This window comes from Triticum urartu, chromosome 5A, assembly GCF_056163025.1.
Source record: "Triticum urartu cultivar PI428250 chromosome 5A, HENAU_Tu73, whole genome shotgun sequence".
Taxonomy (NCBI): Eukaryota; Viridiplantae; Streptophyta; class Magnoliopsida; order Poales; family Poaceae; genus Triticum; species Triticum urartu.
This window is the reverse complement of record NC_141877.1, coordinates 510323602-510347870: the sequence shown is the minus strand read 5'-3', so window position 1 is coordinate 510347870 and position 24269 is coordinate 510323602. Positions and strand designations below refer to the sequence as shown.

The window sequence follows — 24269 nt, the reverse complement described above, 5'->3', positions numbered from 1 at the left end:
CTAAAAGAGACTTTCTTGCTTGCAATGATAGAAGTTATCTTAAGAAATCATTAGGTAAGCTTAAACAAAAAAACTCTGAATGCTAGAATGAAACATGATCCTGCTTATGCTACTTCACCTATCTTTGTTATTGATAAGGACTATGAATTCTCTATTGATCCTGATATAATTACTTTGGTTGAATCTGATCCTTTTTATGGCTATGAATCTGAAACTGTTGTGGCACATCTTACTAAATTAAATGATATAGCCACCCTGTTCACTAATGATGAGAGAACTCGCTACTTTAATATTCTTAAAATATTTCCGTTCTCATTAAAGGGTGATGCTAAGATATGGTTTAATTCTCTTGATCCTGGTTCTGTGCGTAGTCCCCAGGATATGATTTATTACTTCTCTGCTAAATATTTCCCTGCTCTTAAGAAACAAGTTGCCTTAAGGGATATATATAATTTTGTGCAAATTGAAGAAGAGAGTCTCCCACAAGCTTGGGGGAGGCTTCTCCAATTACTTAATGCTTTGCCTGATCATCCTCTTAAGAGGAATGAAATACTTAATATCTTTTATAATGGACTAACCGATGCTTCCAGAGATTACCTGGATAGTTGTGTTGGTTCTGTTTTCACGGAAAGAACACCGGATGAAGCTGAAAATCTATTGAATAACATGTCGTCAAATGAAAATAATTGGACACTTCCTGAGCCAACTACTAAGCCTATTCCTAAACCAACTCCGAAGAAAAGGGGTGTTCTATTTCTCAGTCCTGAAGATATGCAAGAGGGAAAGAAATCTATGAAAGAAAAGGGTATTAAAGCTGAAGATGTTAAGAATTTACCTCCTATTGAAGAAATACATGGTCTTAATTTACCGCCTGTTGAAGAAATATATGGTTTTAATCCATCACCTATTGAAGAAACACATGGTCTTGATAACCCGACACAGGTAGTAAAGGTAAATTCTCTCTATATATATGATAAAGCTGAAATCCCATTTACCAAGTTTGCTAGCCCATGCTTAGATGAGTTTGATAAATTTATGGTTAAGCAAGAAGACTTCAATGCTTATTTTGGTAGAGAATTAAAACGCAATGCTGATATGCTTGAACACTTGGGTGATTATATGGCTAATGTCAAAGGTGAACTTAAACTTATTAGTAAACATGCTTCTATGGTTACCACTCAAGTAGAACAAGTACTTAAAGCTCAAAATGATTTTCTCAATGAATTGAATAGTAAGAATAATGACCATGTTGTTAGAGTGGCTACTAGAACTGGTAAAATGACTCAGGAACCTTTGTATCCTAAAGGCCACCCTAAGAGAATTGAGCAAGATTCTCAGAGAAATAATATAGATGCACCTTGTCCTTCTAAAAGGAAGAAAAAGAAAAATGATAGGACTTTGCATGCTTCTAGTGAACCTATTGCTGAAACACCTGAGAATCCAAATGATATCTCTATTTCTGATGCTGAAACACAATCTGGTAATGAACCTAAAACTAGTGATAACGTTGATGATAATGTTCATGATGATGCTCAACCTAGTAATGACAATGATATAGAAATTGAACCTGCTGTTGATCTTGATAACCCACAATCAAAGAATCAACGTTATGATAAGGAAGACTTTGTTCCTAGGAAACATGGTAAAGAAAGAGAACCATGGGTTCAAAAACCCATGCCTTTTCCTACCAAGCCATCCAAGAAAAAGGATGATGAGGATTTTGAGCGCTTTGCTGAAATGATTAGACCTATCTTTTTGCGTATGCGATTAACTGATATGCTCAAAATGAATCCTTATGCTAAGTATATGAAAGATATTGTTACTAATAAAAGAAAGATAATGGAAGCTAAAATTTCCACCATGCTTGCTAATTATACTTTTAAAGGTGGAATACCAAAGAAACTTGGAGATCCAGGAATGCCCACTATACCATGCTCCATTAAAATAAACTATGTTAAAACTGCTTTATGTGATCTTGGAGCCGGTGTTAGTGTTATGCCTCTCTCTTTATATCGTAGACTTGATTTGAATAAGTTGACACCTACTGAAATATCTTTGCAAATGGCTGATAAAACAACTGCTATACCTGTCGGTATTTGTGAGGATGTGCTTGGTGTGGTTGCAAACATTACTATCTTAACAGATTTTGTTATTCTTGATATTCCCGAGGACGATAGTATGTCTATTATTCTTGGAAGACCCTTTTTGAATACTGCAGGGGCTGTTATTGATTGCACCAAAGGCAATGTCACATTTCATGTCAATGGTAATGAGCATACGGTACACTTTCCGAGGAAACAACCTCAAGTCCACAGTATCAATTCTATTGGAAAAATTTCATTGATTATTTTTGGAGGTTTTGAATTTCCTATTCCTACTATCAAGAAGAAATATGATATTCTTGTTATTGGGGATGTGCATATCCCCGTTGAGGTAACCTAGTGTTATTCAAAAATTCTTCGGTTCCATGTTATTCGGAATGAGTTTGTTAACAAGACTTGATCAACCTTGTCAGTGGATTCCTTTTGATGATCATGAGATGGATGAATTTAGAAAACACAACTCTCTGTACCCTCTTTCTACTTTCTGTTATTTATATTAAATAAAGCAAAAATAGTAATTTCTGTCTGTTTTCTGATTTTCCGTGTAATATAAAAATACCCTGAAAATAAAAGTTCTCCAAATGCCCTGAAATTTAAATATGATTTTTCTGGAATATTTGAGAATATTTGACACTAAGAACACAGCAGGGGGGCATCCACCTGGCCACGAGGGTGGAGGGCGCGCCCTACCCCCCTGGGCGCGCCCCCTGCCTCGTGGGCCCATGGTGGCCCTCCTCCACTTATTCCTGCACCCACACACTCCTTCTTCCTCCCACAAACACCATTATCCAGCTCAAGAACGAGTTCTAGCTCATTTTGCTGTGATTTTCGATCTCCTTGCTCAAAGCACCTCTCACAAAACTGCTTTGGGGGATTGTTCCTTGGTATGTGACTCCTCCATTGGTCCAATTAGTTTTTGTTCTAGTGCTTTATTCATTGCAAATTTGTGCTGCCTAGGTGACCCTGTTCTTGAGCTTGCATGTCAAATTTATGTGGTTCCAAGTAGTTTTGATGCATCATATAGGCTCTAGGCACTTGTAGGAGTAGTTGCTATCAATTTTGTTGAGTTTGGTTCACTTTTATTTGAAGTTACTAAAAATTTCAGAATTTTTCAGAAAATAATGAAGAGATTTTTGAGGGGCTCATCGAGCCGAAGCTCGAAGGAAAAGCAAAATGAAGAAGCAAAGAAGCCCAAATATAATCTGCCTCGCATCGTGGAGGTTCGGCCGTGTGAATGGCCTTGTGATGATTTCTTGAGAGCAGTCGGGATTTATGATGATTTCCATGAATTGGCTGAGAATGCAGGCCTCACCGCCTTCCTCCACGACCAGCGCAAACAATATCTCTTACTCACCAATATCTTTGCGCAAAACTTTCATTTCCATGCTAGGAGCTCACCACCTATGGTGGAGTTTTATTTATATGATGAGCATAAGGAGATGTCACTTCGTGATTTTTGTCAGGTTTGTTTGATCCCTTTTGAGGGCATCATAGAGGAACCGCATCGCGGCGATGTGGATGGGTTTATTGACACCATCACTGTAGGGGAAACGAGGAAGGTTTCCGATGCACGAACTACTAGCATACACTTTCCTGTTCTACGTTACTTTGCTATATTTGCTAGTAGATGCATGATTGGGCGCGGAAATTGTGGAAACCTGAGTGCCCCTGATATTGTTATTTTGTGCCACGCCTTATTTCGTGATGATACATTCAGCATGGGTGCTATTATTGCAAAGCGGTTAAATCTTAACCGTACTAAGGGCCCCGTCTTTGGAGGCATCTTCGCCTCTTGCCTAGCTGCACATTTTAACATACCTATTAGGCATTATGAGAAGGAAGAAAAATGGTTGCCTCTTGTTTATTTAGATTATAAGAGTATGGTAGCACACGATTTTATTGTTAAGAATAGGGGAAATGAGCTCAAATACAAATTTTTCTTTGATAAACATCATCCTGAGACTATTACCCTACCTGCTCCTTCCTTGTTTGATTTATTTGCAGGCAAGTACCTTGTTCCGTTGGAGGCTATTCACGCCTACCGGGACCCTACATCAGCCACAGAGCCAGAGTCGGAACCACAAGTTGATCCTCGACGACAGTCTAATTACCAGTGGGATCCGGAGATGATTGCCAACCAGTGGCAATCAGAGTCTTCTTCTTCGCAGTACGACCCCAACTATTACTATGGATATCCGCCAGGCCAACCGTGGCCATAGACCAACTTAGGCTAAAAGCCTAAGCTTGGGGGAGTACGTATTTCTCACCGACATTACATTCATGTTCACACACTCATTGCTAGATGTCGGTGCTCATACTTTTTCACTGTATCATCCATGCTAGTTTATTTCCTTTTTATGCTTTCTTCTTGTGTGTTTAATAAACCTTAAGAAAAACCAAAAAGAATAGTTGCCGCTTTTAATTAGTTTACTTTCCATGCTTGTAATAGTAATTAAAAAGAAAACCCAAAAATATTTCCTGTTCTTCTTTTTTCTTGTTGGGAGCTTTCCCGTGTAAATAGTTTTATTTCTTTTCTTTGGGGGTCGATAGGACAAAACCATAATGAAAATGTTGAGTGGCTCTTATATGCATTATTGTTGATCTAACAAAGAGCCCATATTACCTTGTCTTCTCTCTTGAATTAAATGCTTGTAGATTACAGCTTAGTCCAATACACGTGCACTATTATTATTATTCACATCATTCAGTCGTGCAAGTGAAAGGCAATTATGACGATATATGATGGACTGATTGAGATGGGAGAAGCAGGTATGAGCTTGACCTCTCTTGTTTTTGTAAATATGATTAGTTCATCATTCCTGATTCAGCCTATTATGAATAAACATGTTTGCAATGACAATTAGAGATCATAGTTACTTATGTCGTGCTTAATTAGCTAGGAGCTTATAATGGTTTACCTTGCGTGCCAACATGCTATTAAAATGGTTGTGATGTGGTATGATAGGGTGGTATCCTCTTTTGAACGATTCGAGTGGCTTGACTTGGCACATGTTCACGCATGTAGTTGAAACAAAATCAACATAGCCTCTACAATATTTATGTTCATGGTGCATTATATCCTACTCATGCTTGCATTCAGTGTTGATTAATTTTAATGCATGTTCATGACTGTTGTCGCTCTCTAGCTGGTCGCTTCCCAGTCTTTTTCTAGCCTTCACTTTTACTAAGCGGGAATACTGCTTGTGCATCCAATCCCATAAACCCCAAAGTTATTCCATATGAGTCCACCATACCTACCTATATACGGTATCTACCTGCCGTTCCAAGTAAATTTGTATGTGCCAAACTCTAAACCTTCAAATAAATATCCTGTTTTGTATGCTCGAATAGCTCATGTATCAACTAGGGTTGTCCGTATCTTCCATGTTAGGCGGGTTATTCTCAAGAGGAGTGGACTCCGCTCCTCACTCATGAGAAAATGGCTGGTCACCGGGATGCCCAGTCCCATGCTTTATGCAAATCAAATCAAAATAATTGCAAACAAAACTCCCCCTAGGACTCTTGTTAGTTGGAGGCACTCGTTGTTTCGAGCAAGCCATGGATTGATGCTTGTTGGTGGAGGGGGAGTATAAACTTTACCATTCTGTTTGGGAACCGCCTATAATGTGTGTAGCATGGAAGATATCGCCATCTCTTTGTTGTTATGTTGACAATGAAAGTATACCGCTCAAAATATTATTCATCTCTATTTCAAAATCGAGCTCTGGCACCTCTACAAATCCCTGCTTCCCTCTACGAAGGTCCTATCTATTTACTTTTATGTTGAGTCATCATCCTCTTATTAAAAAGCACCGGTTGGAGAGCACCACTGTCATTTGCATTCATTACTGTTAGTTTACATTGAGTATGACTTGACTGGATCTCTTTTACCATGAATTACACTATCTAGTCAGTCCTTAATCTTTAAAGGTGCTTTGCATTTATGTTTTGCGGTCTCAGAAAGGGCCAGCACGATACCATCTTGTTATATCATATTATGATTGTTTTGAGAAAGTATTGTCATCCGAGATTTATTATTATTGCTCGCTAGTTGATTATGTCATTGATATGAGTAAACATGAGACCTAAGAGTTATTGTGAATATGGTTAGTTCATAATCTTTGCTGAAAACTTGAATGATGGCTTTACATATTTACAACAACAAGAGCAAACAGAGTTTGTAAAAGTTTTTCTTTATCACTTTCAGTTTGTCAACTGAATTGCTTGAGGACAAGCAAAGGTTTAAGCTTGGGGGAGTTGATACGTCTCCGTCGTATCTACTTTTCCAAGCACTTTTGCCCTTGTTTTGGACTCTAACTGGCATGATTTGAATGGAACTAACCCGGACTGACGTTGTTTTAAGCAGAATTGCCATGGTGTTATTTATGTGCAGAAACAAAAGTTCTCAGAATGACCTGAAACTCCACGGAGCGTATTTTTGGAAATAATAAAAAATATTGGCAAAAGATCAAGACCAGGGGGCCCACACCCTAGCCACGAGGGTAGGGGCGCGCCCCCTACCTCGTGGCCCCCCTGGAGCTCCTCCGACCTCAACTCCAACTCTATATATTCGTGTTCGGAGAGAAAAAATCAGGGAGAAGGATTCATCGCGTTTTACGATACGGAGCCGCCGCCAAGCCCTAAACTCTCTCAGGAGGGCTGATCTGGAGTACGTTCGGGGCTCCGGAGAGGGGAATCCATCGCCATCGTCATCATCAACCATCCTCCATCACCAATTTCATGATGCTCACCGCCGTGCGTGAGTAATTCCATCGTAGGCTTGCTGGACGGTGATGGCTTGGATGAGATTTATCATGTAATCGAGTTAGTTTTGTTAGGGTTTGATCCCTAGTATCCACTATGTTCTGAGATTGATGTTGCTATGACTTTGCTATGCTTAATGCTTGTCACTAGGGCCCGAGTGCCATGATTTCAGATCTGAACCTATTATGTTTTCATGAATATATGAGAGTTCTTGATCCTATCTTGCAAGTCTATAGTCACCTACAATGTGTTATGATCTGGCAACCCCGAAGTGACAATAATCGGGACCACTCCCGATGATGACCGTAGTTTGAGGAGTTCATGTACTCACAATGCGTTAATGCTTTGGTCCGGTACTCTATTAAAAGGAGGCCTTAATATCCCTTAGTTTCCACTAGGACCCCGCTGCCACAGGAGGGTAGGAAAAAATATGTCATGCAAGTTCTTTTCCATAAGCACGTATGACTATATTGGGAATACATGCCTACATTACATTGATGAATTGGAGCTAGTTCTGTGTCACCCTAGGTTATGACTGTTACATGATGAACCACATCCGGCATAATTCTCCATCACTGATCCATTGCCTACGAGCTTTCCATATAATGTTCTTCGCTTATTTACTTTTTCGTTGCTATTGTTATCATCACCACAAAACCCCAAAAATATTACTTTTGCTATCGTTACCTTTTGCTACCGTTACCACTACTATCATATTACTTTGCTACCAAACACTTTGCTGCAAATATTAAGTTATCCAGGTGTGGTTGAATTGACAACTCAGCTGTTAATACTTGAGAATATTCTTTGGCTCCCCTTGTCTGGAATCAATAAATTTGGGTTGAATACTCTACCCTCGAAAACTGTTGCATATCCCCTATACTTGTGGGTTATCACCTACACATCCTCGGGTTGTCCATGGAAAACGTGGACAATTCGAAAGAGTTAAGGTTATAAATATGCAAAGACTTGCATATTTATAGATACAACCCTTCCAAACGGGAGACACCTAGGTTACATGACTATTTAGGTGATTGAGGGAGTCCTGGATTAGGGGGTGTCCGGATAGCCGGACTATACCTTCGGCCGGACTCCTGGACTATGAAGATACAAGATTGAAGACTTCGTCCCGTGTCCGGAAGGGACTTTCCTTGGCGTGGAAGGCAAGCTTGGCGATACGGATATGTAGATCTCCTACCATTGTAACCGACTCTGTGTAACCCTAGCCCTCTCCGGTGTCTATATAAACCGGAGAGTTTTAGTCCATAGGACGAACAACAATCATACCATAGGCTAGCTTCTAGGGTTTAGCCTCTCTGATCTCATGGTAGATCTACTCTTGTACTACCCATATCATCAATATTAATCAAGCAGGACGTAGGGTTTTACCTCCATCAAGAGGGCCCGAACCTGGGTAAAACATCGTGTCCCCTGCATCCTGTTACCATCCGGCCTAGACGCACAGTTCGGGACCCCCTACCCGAGATCCGCCGGTTTTGACACTGACATTGGTGCTTTCATTGAGAGTTCCTCTGTGTCGTCACTTTTAGGCCCGATGGCTTCTCCGATCATCAATGACGATGCGATCCAGGGTGAGACTTTTCTCCCCGGACAGATCTTCGTATTCGGCGGCTTTGCACTGCGGGCCAATTCGCTTGGTCATCTGGAGAAGATCAAAAGCTACGCCCCTGGCCATCAGGTCAGATTTGGAAGTTTGAACTACACGGCCGACATCCGCGGAGACTTGATCTTCGACAGATTCGAGCCACAGCCGAGCGCGCCGTACTGTCACGATGGGCATGATTTAGCTCTGCCGTCGAACAGTGCCCTGGAGGCTGCACCTGTGTCCGCTCCGACCCCTAGCTCGGAGCCGATCACACCAACCGAGGATGGGTGGTTAGACACCGCCTCGGGGGCTGCAATCTCTACGGCGATCGAGCCGAACACCAGCCCTATTCTATGCGAAGCCCGTGACTCCAAGGAGCCGGACTCCTCTCCAGACTCCGAGCCCTTCGTGCCCCGACCGATCGAACCCGATTGGGCGCCGATCATGGATTTCACCGCCGCGGACATCTTTCAGCACTCACCCTTCGGCGATATTCTGAATTCACTAAAGTCTCTCTCTTTGTCAGGAGAGCCCTGGCCGGACTATGGTCAACAAGGTTGGCATGCGGATGATGAAGAAATTCAAAGCCCACCCACCACCCACTTCATAGCCACTGTCGATGATTTAACCGACATGCTCGACTTCGACTCCGAAGACATCGACGGTATGGACGCCGATGCAGGAGACGATCAAGAACCAGCGCCTATAGGGCACTGGAAAGCCACCTCATCGTATGATATATACATGGTGGACACCCCAAAAGAAGGCAATGGCGATGGAACAGCGGAGGATGACCCCTCCAAGAAGCAGCCTAAGCGCCGGCGTCAGCGGCGCCGCTCTAAATCCCGCCAAAACAAAAACGGTGATTCCGGCACGGGGGATAATAACACCCCGGACAGTGCCGAAGACAACCACCTCCAGCAAGATTCAGCACAGGAGGATAGAGAAGCCAGCCCTCATGAGAGAGCGGCAGACAAAGAGGTCGAGGACGATAATTATATGCCTCCCTCCGAAGATGAGGCAAGCCTCGATGACGACGAATTTGTCGTGCCGGAGGATCCCGTCGAACAAGAGCATTTCAAACGCAGGCTTATGGCCACGGCGAGCAGCCTCAAGACAAAACAGCAACAACTTAGAGCTGATCAAGATTTGCTAGCCGACAGATGGACTGAAGTCCTTGCGACCGAAGAGTATGAACTCGAACGCCCCTCCAAGAGCTACCCAAAGCGCAGGTTGCTACCCCAATTAGAGGAGGAAGCACCTAAACCTACATCACCAACGCATGATGCGGCCGACCGGCCACCCCGTGGCCGCGACAGAGAGGCCTCTTGGCCCTCCACTCAAGCTGCACCCCAGCGCCGCTCAAAAACTACCAAGGATGGGAAAATGCGCCAGACATGCGAGATATATTGAAGGACAAGGCAAGGCAAACAAGATCGATCTACGGATCATGTGGGCGCCCCACGGCACGAGACGGTACTCGTCACGTGGGATACAGTAAATCCGGCCGGGCCAAACACAGTAGACAAAGCTCGTTTGAGCCGCGTCATGATGTAGCCCAATACGGAGGCGCCGCACACCCACTATGCTTCACAAATGAAGTAATGGATCATCAAATCCCCGAGGGTTTCAAACCCGTGAACATCGAATCATACGATGGCACAACAGATCCTGCGGTATGGATCGAGGACTATCTCCTTCATATCCACATGGCCCGCGGTGATGACCTGCACGCCATCAAATACCTCCCGCTCAAGCTTAAAGGACCAGCCCGGCATTGGCTTAATAGCTTGCCAGCAGAATCAATTGGTTGTTGGGAGGACCTGGAAGCTGCATTCCTCGACAATTTCCAGGGCACTTATATGCGACCACCAGACGCTGATGACCTAAGCCACATAATTCAGCGGCCAGAGGAATCGGCCAGACAATTCTGGACACAGTTCCTAACCAAGAAAAATCAAATCATCGACTGTCCGAACGCAGAGGCCCTAGCAGCCTTCAAGCATAACATCCCCGACGAGTGGCTTGCGCGGCACCTAGGACAGGAAAAACCGAAATCTATGGCAGCCCTCACGACACTTATGACCCGCTTTTGCGCGGGAGAAGACAGCTGGCTAGCTCGCAACAATAACATGACCAAGAGCCCTGGTAATTCGGATACCAAGGACAGCAGTGGTAGGTCGCGTCGCAACAAGCAAAAGCGCCGCATTAACGGAGACAATGCTGAGGATACGGCAGTTAATGCCAGATTCAAAGGCTCTAAACCCGGTCAGCGGAAAAATCCATTCAAAAGAAATACTCCGGGCCCGTCCAGTTTGGACCGAATACTCGACCGCTCAAGCCAGATACATGGCACCCCCGAAAAACCAGCCAATCACACCAACAGGGATTGTTGGGTGTTCAAGCAGGCAGGCAAGTTAAATGCCAAAAGCAGAGACAAGGGGCTTCATAGCGATGACGAGGAGGAGCCCCGGCCGCCGAACAACAGTGGACAGAAAGGTTTTCCCCAACAAGTGCGGACGGTGAACATGATATACGCAACCCACGTCCCCAAGAGGGAGCGGAAGCATGTGCTAAGGGACGTATACGCGATGGAGCCAGTCGCCCCAAAGTTCAACCCATGGTCTTCCTGCCCGATCACTTTTGATCGAAGGGACCACCCCACTAGCATCCATCATGGCGGATTCACCGCATTGGTTCTAGACCCAATTATTGACGGATTTCACCTCACTAGAGTCCTTATGGACTGCGGCAGCAGCTTGAACCTGCTTTATCAGGATACAGTGCGGAAAATGGGCATCGATCCCTCGAGGATTAAACCCACCAGAACGACCTTTAAAGGCGTCATACCAGGTGTAGAAGCCAACTGTACAGGCTCAGTTACACTCGAAGTGGTCTTCGGATCTCCGGATAATTTCCAAAGCAAGGAGTTAATCTTCGACATAGTCTCGTTCCGCAGTGGCCATCACGCACTGCTCGGGCGAACCGCATTTGCCAAGTTCAATGCGGTGCCGCACTACGCATACCTCAAGCCCAAGATGTCAGTCCCTCAAGGCGTCATCACGGTCAATGGAAATACCGAACGCTTTCTTCGAACGGAGGAGCACACGGCGGCTACTGCAGCGGAAGTACAAAGCAGCCTCTCAAGGCAATTCTCCATTCCGGCCATTAAACGTCCGGACACCGTCAAGCGCGCCATGAGTAACCTACACCAAGACCGCCCGGCACATTCAGAGCAAGCGTAACAATGCGGCCCCAACCCCAGCCCTCGGGAACTTGCGAAACCAGTGCTGCGCGTACATAACTACGCTCTGGAAATACCATGGGCACAGGGGGAGGGGCACCATCACGGCACGCCCGAAACGCGGCTTAAACCGCACTAGGGGCTGCCGATTTCTTAATTTTCTCTTACTTTCAGGACTCCATTCTACGGAAGGCTTGTCCGGCAGTACAATTGCCGCACAAACGATACAACCAGGGAAGCAGAAAGCTACGCTGCACTATGGAATTCTAAGGTGGTCTCTATAACGAGCAGTATACCTGTTTCGCATAACATTCTGCAGCTCGCCCCTGGAAAGGACATATTTGACAGTCCCATCTTTTTCTTATCGCACTATTTGTATCGTTCTACTTTGATCGCAGCTTTTTTAAATAAACAATGCATAGCTTCCGTCTATTATTGCATTACCTCTTTTTTACGAATATATGTTCATTAATGACATGTTGCACCCGTACACTTTGGTACGGCCAATACGCCAGGGGCTTAAGTACCCCACAACATGGTGTGAGAAGTCCGAACACTTTCACAAGTGCAGCACCCCGAACTTATAGCATTATATGCATCGGCTCCGAATCATGTCTTGGGTCAATAGTTGGGTTTGCCCGGCTCCTATGTTTTGGTACCTTACGTTCCATTATATCGGCTAAGGTAGCACTAGGAGAACTACTGCGATTGTGCCCCAGTTGAGCTGGGCTAAGCACCTCAGTAGAGAAAGCTAAAACTGACCGTCATGATGAGGCGAGAGTTGGTCTCTATTCGAGAGGTTTTCGAGTCCCTAAAGACTTATGCCGCTTAGAGCGAGGAGTCGGATTTGTCCGGCCTAGGCGTGGATAGCGCCCCGAACTCGGTCTTCCGAATACTAGGGGCTTCGCCGAAATTTAAAATTATAGAATTCTATGGCTAAGTGAGAGTGCTCAAGCATTATAGTCCGATTGCCTTGTTCGTTGTGTTGAGCGCCTCCCTTGAAGGACCCAAGAATGGGAAAAAGAGCGCTCATGTTTATCCCGAACACCCCAGCACTCGTGCCATGGGGGCAGAAGCCGACGACTCGCCATCTCTCAAATTTGATAAACGGCCGCACAGAAGGTAATATTTTAAATTCAAAAAGCATTGCTTAGCGCACATGAACAAGTTTTCAGTGCACAGGACAAAACGAGCGAGTTCACTAAAAAATTACATTCATGGAACATTCATCCGCCACAAGGCGGGCACCCTTCAGAACGCCCTCATAATACATCTCGGGCTTGCGATGCTCCTTGCCTGGCGGTGGCCCGTCCTTCACAAGCTTCTCAGCATCCAGCTTGCCCCAGTGCACCTTCGCACGGGCAAGCACCCTACGGGCACCCATGATGCATACGGAGCGCTTGATGACTTCGAGCCTTGGACAGGCCTCCACCAGCCGCCTCACCAGCCCGAAGTAGCTCCCAGGCATGGCCTCTCCAGGGCACAGCCGGACTATGAGGCCCTTCATGGCCTGTTCGGCCACCTTATGGAGCTCGACCAGCTGTTTCAGCTGGTCGCTTAAGGGCACCGGGTGTTCGGCCTCAGCATACTGAGACCAGAACACCTTCTCCGTCGAGCTTCCCTCCTCGGATCGGTAGAAGGCGGCGGCATCCGACACGCTACGGGGCAAGTCTGCGAATGCTCCTGGAGAGCTCCGGATTCGGGCAAGTGACAAGTAATTCACTTTTACGTGCTTGCTTTGCATAAAGAATGCCTTACCCGCCGCTATCTTTTTTATTGCCTCAACCTCCTGGAGGGCCTTCTGGCTTCGGCCTTGGCAGACTTGGCATCTTCAATGGCCGCCGCGAGCTCAGACTCTCGCATCTTCGAGTCAAGCTCCAAACTCTCATGTTTTTTCATGAGAGCCCGGAGCTCTTGCCGCACCTCGCCAACCTGCGTCTCATGCTTCTCCCACTCGGTGCGCTCCGTGGCCGCCCTCTTTTCGGCCTCGGACAACGCTTGCTTAAGGGTCGCCACCTCAGTTGTGGCCCCTACAATAGCCGCGTTAATCCTGTCACTTTTTGCAATTGCACCTTTCACATATTTCAATAAGGTATTTCTTACCTTCCTTCTCCTCGAGCTGCTGCTTGGCTAGGCCGAGCTCTTCCTTGGACCGCTCGAGGTTCTGCTTCAGCGTATCCACCTCCGCAGTCAGTGCAGCGGAGGCCAGCAGCGAAGCCTGCATACGCATATTGACTTGATCATGTTAGACTCCTGTGAATGTTATTAGATCCTCTATTCGGCTTTTCTTTCCGAACACCGAACAAAGCATCAGGGGCTACAGTCTATGCAGTAATATTTTTACATATTCTTTACTTACCTCAAAGCCTGTTAGAAGGCTGGCACAGGCTTCAGTCAGTCCGCTCTTGGCGGACTGAACCTTCTGGATCACCGCACTCCTAATAGTGCGGTGCTCCTCGTCGATGGAGGCGCCGTTAAGCGTCTGCAGCAAATTGTCCGGTGCCTCCGGTTGGACGGAGGTCACCGGCTCGGTAGGCTCGCTCCTCTTGGAAGGAGGCTGCCTACTGGATACCGGAGCCATTGAAGGTTCCGGCGCGGTGTCCGGCTCAAGGCCGGACTCGGAGCCCTTGGGGGTTTTATCCCCTTTACGCCTGGAGTCCGGGAGGTTGCCTTGCGGCGCCTCCAGGACCACCTCCTCCTGGCTTGGAACCTGTTGGGACGCCACCTTAGCGCCGTCCGTAGGGTGGGGGGAGGAAGCCGTCGGAAGCGAATTCACATCCGACGAATCCAGGGAGCCGCTCGACGACTCGTCGAGCCCGGCCTTGGGCGGACTGCACAATCATGTTCAACATAAGGAAAAACTGTGCAATGGGGGAATACTATGAATCACTCTGGTATCCAGATACTTACGATCTCGCCAGGGGCTTGGCCCTGTGCGGCCACTCCTCTTCGCCGTCGTCGGTGTTGGTGGAGTAGTCCGGAGGAGGGGTCTTCCCCCTCTTGGACCCTTCGGCCTCCCCAGTTGGGGCGGCCTTCCTTTTCTTCCCTCCCCCCACTGGAGGGGGAGAGGTCTCTTCTTCCTCCTCCTCGTCTTCATGGGAGGAGTGTGCCTTGGAATCGTCGGATGATGAATCCGACACCTCCTGGCGCCGGGCACTCTTTCGAGTCCCTGTGGCCTTCTTCTTGGCCTTCTTCTCCGGCACCACGTAGGGTGCCGGAACCAGCAGCTTCGCCAAGCGAGTGTCCGCTGGGCCTTCGGGCAAAGGGGTCGGATAGTTGATCTGTCCGGACATCTCCTGCCAATCATGTCAAAGGTAAGGGAGCTTAGATCCCGCATGGAGTCAAACTGTAAAAAACTAATACCCTGTAAAAGGTAAAAACAGCTTACCGCACGAGCATGACGCTGCGTGCTGAATCCGCGATCCTCGGTAGCGGATGCGGGGGCCTCGGCGCCCTTGAAAAGCACCTTCCAGGCATCTTCGTACGTCGTGTCGAAGAGCCTGCTCAGAGTTCGGTGCCACGCCGGGTCGAACTCCCACAGGTTGAAAGCTCGTTGTTGACACGGGAGGATCCGGCGGATGAGCATAACCTGGACTACGTTGACAAGTTTGAGCTTCCTGTCCACCAGGGTTTGGACGCATGTTTGGAGTCCGGTCAGCTCTCCTTTTTTACCCCACGACAGGCCCGTCTCTTTCTAGGAGGCAAGCCGCGTAGGGGGTTCGGATCGGAACTCGGGGGCTGCGACCCATTCTGGGTCGCGTGGCTCGGTGATGTAAAACCACCCCGACTGCCACCCCTTTAGGGACTCCACGAAGGAGCCCATTAACCATAGGACGTTGGGCATCTTGCCCACCATGGCGCCTCCGCACTCCGCTTGGGTGCCGCGCACCACCTTCGGCTTGACATTGAAAGTCTTGAGCCATAGGCCGAAATGGGGGCGGATGCGGAAGAAAGCCTCGCACACGACAATAAACACCGAGATGTTGAGGACAAAGTTCGGGGCCAGATCATGGAAATCCAGGCCATAGTAGAACATGATCCCCCGGACAAATGGGTGGATAGGGAAGCCCAGTCCGCGGAGGAAATGGGGGAGGAACACTACCCTCTCATGGGGCCTGGGGGTGGGGATGAGCTGCCCCTCTTCGGGAAGCCGATGCGCAATGTCGTTAGACAAGTATCCGGCCTTCCTCAGTCTTTTGATGTGTCCCTCCGTGATGGAGGAGACCATCCACTTGCCTCCCGCTCCGGACATGGCTGGAGAAGGTTGAGGTGGGGTGTGCAGACTTGGGCGCTGGAGCTCGAGTGCGCGGAAATGGATAGGCAAAGGAGGAAGAAGGCGTGGATGAAAAGGCAGATCCTTATCCCCTTATATGGGCGGACGACTATGCGCCCCCACCTGCCTGGTAAAACTCGCTTATCTCCCAAGCGCCGTAGTCAATGGCGCGGTTGGATTACCCACACCCGTATTGATGAGAATCCCGGAATAAGGGGACACGATCTCTGCTTTAACAAGACGTGCCAAGGAAACCGCCTCGCTAAACGCGATGAGGTGGGATAGTAAAATGATTCGAATAAAGACTTGGCCGTGGTGTGATGTCACGCTACGGAATACGTCAGCAGATTAGATTTGTGTAAATATTATTCTCTCTATGGCAATATGTGGAAACTTATTTTGCAGAGCCGGACACTACCTTTGTGTTCGAAATCTTCTATGAAGTACTTGGAGGAGGAACCCGCCTTGCAATGCCGAAGACAATCTGCGCGCCGGACTCGTCGTCATTGAAGCCTGGTTCAGGGGCTACTGAGGGAGTCCTGGATTAGGGGGTGTCCGGATAGCCGGACTATACCTTCGGTCGGACTCCTGGACTACGAAGATACAAGATTGAAGACTTCGTCCCGTGTCCGGAAGGGACTTTCCTTGGCGTGGAAGGCAAGCTTGGCGATACGGATATGTAGATCTCCTACCATTGTAACCGACTCTGTGTAACCCTAGCCCTCTCCGGTGTCTATATAAACCGGAGAGTTTTAGTCCGTAGGACGAACAACAATCATACCATAGGCTAGCTTCTAGGGTTAGCCTCTCTGATCTCGTGGTAGATCTACTCTTGTACTACCCATATCATCAATATTAATCAAGCAGGACGTAGGGTTTTACCTCCATCAAGAGGGGCCGAACCTGGGTAAAACATCGTGTCCCCTGCCTCTTGTTACCATCCGGCCTAGACGCACAATTCGGGACCCCCTACCCGAGATCCGTCGGTTTTGACACCGACAGTGATCTACAAATAATGAAAACCTACACATGAACGGGAAGAGATTATCCTTGAAGCGTGCAACAGAATTCACTCTCTCTATTGTCAAAATAGATGCATGTCCTGCATGAAAGAATGAAGTTGTGTCAATCATATGTCAAACACACAAACATCAATTACACTCACTCACACACCACCACACACAAACACACTCACATATCCATACACACACATCACACACTCACTCACACATGCACACACACACATCAATAGCACCCCTCTCCCACACACGCACTCACATACACCATTCATTATATATGCACATATATACACACCTAAATATAAAAACCATTCATTATATATGCACACATACACCAACATCACTCACTGACACACACACATACAAAGCACACACTCACACACATTATTCACTATGCATATATATACACCTTTTGTTGTAATGGAGAGGGGGGAAACCCCTTTTATTTCAAAAAAACGAGATTGAGTAGGGGCTCACCAATGGGGCAGGGGGGCGGCGGGGGAGGTGGATGCCGGACGTGGTAGAGCTCAGTGGAGGGGATGTCGCGTCGGTGGTGCTCGGTGAAGCTTGCTCGAGATGGTGGCGGTGGACGAGCTCGGTGGAGGTGGCGGTGGGGGGGCTCGGTGGAGGTGGAGGGGTCGGGGGAGGCACTCCCGGTGGTGGCGACGGCGGAGGCGACAGAGCTCGCCAAATGAGGCGACAGCACTAAGGGGCGGCGGCGGACAGAGGGGGCGGGGGCGAGAGAAATAGAGAGAGAAGAGAGGAGTGAGCGCGCGCGAGGGGAAATTTTGCATAAGTCCCCACGGGAAACATTTCCGAGAGCCAACTTTTAGCGACACTCGGTAAAAGTCTTAACCTAGATCTCGGGGGCTTTTCCGAGAGCCGCACAGACAGTGGTTACCGAGGGTCGTCCAACAGCACTCGGTAATGGCCGCATTTTCCAAGAGGAACTCTCGGTAAAGCATCCTTCTTGTGCATTCTCCATAATATGCATTATACTTTTTTTGTTGTTTTCTTCCATGCTTGGAAAACAACCTTAGCACATCATAATTATCGTCTTGTGTTTTCTTTTTCAAATGATGAGCCTCGCCCGGTTCTAGAGACCGGCACCCCTCCAGTGGCCCCGGCTGTCTAGGGTGTTGATCGGCACCGAGATGGTGTAGTCCACGGTGAATAAATGCTTCTCCGTGTTACTACTTGTCATTGCGAGATGACAGACCAAGTCTAGGCTAAAGCCACAACAAGATCTCATCCATGTAGACCCGACGCGTCCGTTTCCCCCCTCCAGGTGCCGGTGGTGGCCCCGTCCGTGAGGGGGGCCACACCACAGAGACACGTGCCGCCTCTTCGGACATGCCACCACACCGTACGACATGTATGAGGGCCCGGTGCGATGCTCCGATGTCATTGCTACCCCCCCCCCCCAAGGCCCCCGTCCTGCCTAACCCTGTAGCGTTTGACCACGGGATCTAGCCCTTTGACTTTGCATGGACGGGCTTTGAACAGTGGAACTCTCCACCCGATTGTGTTAGGTCAGCCCATAGGAACACTTTGGAGCAACATCTGGGCCAAAGCCACAGCAAGATCCCATCCGTGTAGACCTGACGCGTCCGTTTCCCCGTGTGTGTGGTATGTGAGGCACGTGCCACATCAAGGACGTGCCTTGCTTATTCAAATAGCACACCACCCCCGCATGCATATGCATGGGCCACACGCATGTAGGGGTGCCCTCCCCCCTCGGGAGGTCTCTATATCGAGCACCCATCCGATGGCCCCGGCGGTCTAGGGCGTTGTTTGGCACCAAGAGGGTGTACTCCATGGTGAATAACTGCTTCTCCGTGTTAGTGCATGTCATCACGAGATGGCATACCAAGTCTAGGCTCGTTCTGTCACGGGATCACCCACCGAAGACTCTGTCTCGGGGACGGACGCAGCCGGTCCTTGACGTTCCCGCCCGTGTGTGTGGTTTGTGAGGCATGTGCCATGTCAAGGACGGGCGTTGCTTATTGAAATAGCACACCACCCCTGCATGCATATGCATGGGCCGCACGCATGTAGGGGTGCCCTCCCCCCCTCGGGCGGTCTCTATATCGAGCACCCATCCGGTGGCCCCGTCGGTCTAGGGCATTGTTCGGCACCGAGAGGGTGTAGTCCACGGTGAATAACTGCTTCTCCGTGTTAGTGCATGTCATCGCAAGATGACAGACCGAGTCTAGTCTCCTTCTGTCACAGGATCACCCACCGAAGATTCTATCTCGGGGACGGACGCAGCCTGTCCTCGGCGTTCCCGCCCGTGTGTGTGGTTTGTGAGGCACGTGCCACGTCAAGGACGTGCATTGCCTATTCAAATAGCACACCACCCCTGCATGCATATGCATGGGCCACACACATGTAGGGGTGCCCTCCCCCCTGGGCGGTCTCCATATCGAGCACCCATCCGGTGGCCCCGGCGGTCTAGGGCGTTATTCGGCACCGAGAGGGTGTAGTCCACGGTGAATAACTGCTTCTCCGTGTTAGTGCATGTCATCGCGAGATGACAGGCCAAGTCTAGGCTCGTTCTGTCACGGGATCACCCATCGAACATACTATCTCGAGGACGGATGCAGCCGGTCCTCGACGTTCCCGCCCGTGTGTGTGGTTTGTGAGGCACGTGTCGTGTCAAGGACGTGCGTTGCTAATTCAAATAGCACACCACCCCTGCATGCATATGCATGGGCCACACGCATGTAGGGGTGCCCCCCCCCCTCGGGCGGTCTCTATATCGAGCACCCATCTGGTGGCCCCGATGGTCTAGGGCATTGTTCGGCACCGAGAGGGTGTAGTCCAAAGTGAATAACTGCTTCTCCGTGTTAGTGCATGTCATCGCGAGATGACAGACCAAGTCTAGGCCCGTTCTTCGAGATAGTCTATGGGTATCGAGAGGGAATCTGTCCGGTTTGTGCAGGAAGTGCGGGTCATGTTGCTCCATTGGCCTCAAAACTTCTTGTGCTCTCAAAGGAGGCCATCGCATGTATATATATGCATGGGCTATCCGGTGGCCCCTGCGGTCTAGGAAGTTGACCGGCACCGAGAGAGGGGGTAGGCCACGGTCAACAACTGCTTCTTCTCATGTTTTTTACTTTACACTCTTTAAAGTTCTCTCTCGGTGCCGGTCTAGAAAGTTGACCGGCACCGAGAGAGGGGGTAGGCCACGGTCAACAACTGCTTCTTCTCGTGTTTTTTACTTTACACTATTTAAAGCAAAAAAGAAAAAACTATATAAAAAACTACTCAGAAATAAATAGAAGAAAATAAATAAAGCAGAAAAGAAAAAAACTATATAAAAGAACTACTCAGAAATAAATAGAAGAAAATAAATAAAGTAGAAAAGAAAAAAACTATTCAGAAATAAATAGAAGAAAATAAATAAAGTAGAAAAAAACTACTTAGAAATAAATAGAAGAAAATAAATAAAGCATAAAAGAAAAAATTGTATAAAAAAACTACTGAGAAATAAATAGAAGAAAATAAATAAATCAGAAAAGAAAAAAAACTACTCAGAAATAAATAGAAGAAAATAAATAAAGTAGAAAAGAAAAAAACTATATAAAAACTACCCAGAAATGAATAGAAGAAAATAATTAAAGCAGAAAAGAAAAAAAACTATATAAAAATTGTTGGGGCACTGTCCAGTGGGCCTGCTAGGCCTTGGGCGTGAAATTCAGGCCCATCAGGGCCAGCATGCTCACAGGACAGCGCACCATAGTTAGGCCTAGAAGCCTGCTTTATAGAGGAGTTCGATAGAGCAGCCGCGGCTGGATTTATAAACCAGTGCGGCTGCCCTTCGCCCGGCGAGGTGGGACTAAATTAGAGTAGTGGTTACCGAGGGTCGGCTAACGGTAAAGGCCACCTTTCCGAGAGTTACTCTCAGTAAAAGTGTAACCTAGATCTAGGGGGACATATTTTCTAAGAGTTACTCTCGGTAAAAGTGTAACCTAGATCTAGAGTTGATTTCTTTTCCGAGAGCCGCACCGACAAGCACTCGGTAAAGGTGACGTCGACTACTTAATTAAGCATATTCCCCCTGTTGTTTCTTCTCTCTGCTCCCCACCGACCGGCGCCCCTCCACTCCTCTCATCTGCTCCCCACCGACTGGCACCCCTCCACCGGCCGGCGCCCCTTCCACCGCTGCCCCCACACCACACCGAGCTCCTCCCTCCGGTGAGCCCCCCTCCTCTCCATGTGTGCATAGATAGATGGATTGATAGATGGATGCATAGATAGATGGATGGATTGATAGATGGATGCATAGATAGTTGGATGGATTGATAGATGGATGGATGCCATGTAGATACATTTTTTTCTATATCAAAAGAAAAAATGTAGATAATTGTTGATAATGTTGTATGCATGGATGCTATGTGTGGATGTGACCGATGAGATACGTGAGAGAGTGTTGATGAGAGTTGTTCTTTGGAGGAAGAAAAATCAAGTTTTGAACAATGACTGTGATCTGTGTGAGCTCCTCCTCATGTAATATCTTGATAACGCACGAGGGGCTCACCCAGCTAAACCATCACCGAAAGTTGAAATACCCATGAGAGAGTGTCCACCATATATACCATCACCAGCGAGAGTGTCCACCGTACATACGTGCGAGAGTGTCATTGAGAGTTGTTCTTGGAGGAAGAAAATCGACTTTTGATGATGGCGGTCGATCTACGTGAGATCTTCATGTTATATCTTTCATGTTTGATTCTTATGTTATTTTCCATTGTGTGATGAAAGGTGTTAGCATCGATCGATTTTTTTTGGCTATGGCTTCCTCCAACGGCGAAGCTTCCATTAGGGTCGACTCCACGGACACGGAGAAGAGCACCGAGGAATGCTTGGAGGAACTGCTTGAGAAGAACCCACAGCTGATCATAATGAAGTTTTTTGTGGATCTAGCCAAGAAGAATCCCCCAGCTAAGGAGGGCAAGGCTCCACCACGTAAGGAGCCATTGAGTCCACCGACCATCATTCCCGACGATGCTTGGTCCTCCACTATGGGGGATGCCCCCATGTGCTCTGACTCGACGATCACTGGTTTCACCAACTACACCTTGGAGTAGTCACCTAAATAGTTTGACGTTGATTTAGTTGTATCCTTAAGTACCTGCTGATATGGACTTGGATGGCCACTTGCGATGCTTTTGATTGTACGAGTGATGAATGCTTATGTTGATTATGTATTATGTGCATTATTTCTTGTTCTTTTGTAGATGAAGTGTTATGTGGTGTCCAGAGGACGGTGTCCAGGAGTCTACAATTCATGGTCGGAATGCAATGAACAAATACTTCGTTATGAAGGAAACTCCCACGAATCATCCAACAATAAAGAGACGACAGAGTATCATTACAATCAGTATTTGCTTAAGCAAAAGATAAAAACTAATGAACGCAATGGTGCAAGCCAAACAAGGCTTAGCTGGTTCAGTGGATTGAAGAACTTCATAATTCTCTTTCAGTTTGTCATAATTGTGGTGTTGCTTTTTATCATACGGTGCATGCATGTAGACCACTTTGTTGTTTAATTAGTAAGTAGGCACTTGTACTAAAGAGCTACTTTGTGATTTGAAATGAAGCTTGTGTGAACTATTTGTGGATTAACGCTTATGTGAGTTTGTTGTTAACCTGTGTGACTTGAAATACAAGTTTAGTATTGTAAAAATGTTTTTGCTGCACCAACTCGAGCAAAAAACAGTATGAACAGAACTGGGAACAAAATTTTACCAAGGGCAGTACTCGGCAAAGAGGCATGCGCTGGGAGTTGAAGGCACTTGGCTGTTGCAGTTATGCCGAGAGGACTCTCGGTAGAGCAGTGGTTACCGAGGGTCGATTCTCGGCCCTCGGTAATGGCCACCTTTTTCGAGAGGCGCTCTCGGTAAAGCATCTACCCTAGATCTCTTTCCTTCTTGTGCATTCTCGATAATATGTATTGTACTTTTTTTGTTTTCCATGCTTGGAAAACAACCTTAGCACATCATAATTACCGTATTGTGTTTTCTTCTTCAGATGGGCCTCGTCCGGTTCTAGAGACCGGCACCCCTCCAGTGGCCCTGGGGAATAACTGCTTCTTCGTGTTAGTGCATGTCATCGCGAGATGACAAACCAAGTCTAGGCCCGTTCTGTCACGGGATCACCCACCGAAGACTCTGTCTCGGGGACGAACGCAGACGGTCCTCGACATTCCCACCCATGTGTGTGGTTTGTGAGGCATGTGCCACGTCAAGGACGTGCGTTGCTTATTCAAATAGCACACCACCCCTGCATGCATATGCATGGGTCACACGCATGTAGGGGTGCCCTCCCCCCACTCGGGCGGCCTCCATATCGAGCACCCATCTGGTGGCCCCGGCGGTCTAGGGCGTTATTCGGCACCGAGAGGGTGTAGTCCACGGTGAATAACTACTTCTCCATGTTAGTGAATATCATCGCGAGACGACAGACCAAGTCTAGGCTCGTTCTGTCACGGGATCACCCATCGAAGATTCTGTCTCCGGGACGGACGCAGCCGGTCCTCGACGTTCCCGCCCGTGTGTGTGGTTTGTGAGGCATGTGTCACGTCAAGGACGTGCGTTGCTTATTCAAATAGCACACCACCCCTGCATGCATATGCATGGGCCACACGCATGTAGGGGTGCCCTCCCCCCCTCGGGCGGTCTATATATCGAGCACCCATCCGGTGGCCCCGACGGTCTAGGGCATTGTTCGGCACCGAGAGGGTGTAGTCCATGGTGAATAACTGCTTCTCCGTGTTAGTGCATGTCATCGCGAGATGACAGACCAAGTCTAGGCCCGTTCTTCGAGAAAGTGTATGGGTATCGAGAGGGAATGTGTCCAGTTTTGTGTAGGAAGTGTGGGTCCTGTTGCTCCGTTGGCCTCAAAACTTCTTATGCTCTCAAAGGAGGCCATCGCATGTATATGCATGGGCTATCCGGTGGCCCCGGCGGTCTAGGAAGTTGACCGGCACCGAGAGAGGGGGTAGGCCACGGTCAACAACTGCTTCTTCTCATGTTTATTACTTTACAATCTTTAAAGTTCTCTCTCGGTGCCGGTCTAGCAAGTTGACCGACACCGCGAGAGGGGGTAGGCCACGTTCAACAACTGCTTCTTCTCATGTTTATTACTTTACATTCTTTAAAGTTCTCCCTCGGTGCCGGTCAAGGAAGTTGACCCGCACTGAGAGAGGGGGTAGGCCACGGTCAACAACTGCTTCTTCTCATGTTTATTAATTTAC

General features: G+C 47.7%; 1 pseudogene; it reads right to left on the bottom strand.

Annotated features, from left to right (window-relative positions):
• LOC125510223 (protein CHROMATIN REMODELING 35-like) overlaps positions 1–24269 on the bottom strand; it is an 87879-nt pseudogene that overhangs the window by 40964 nt on the left and 22646 nt on the right.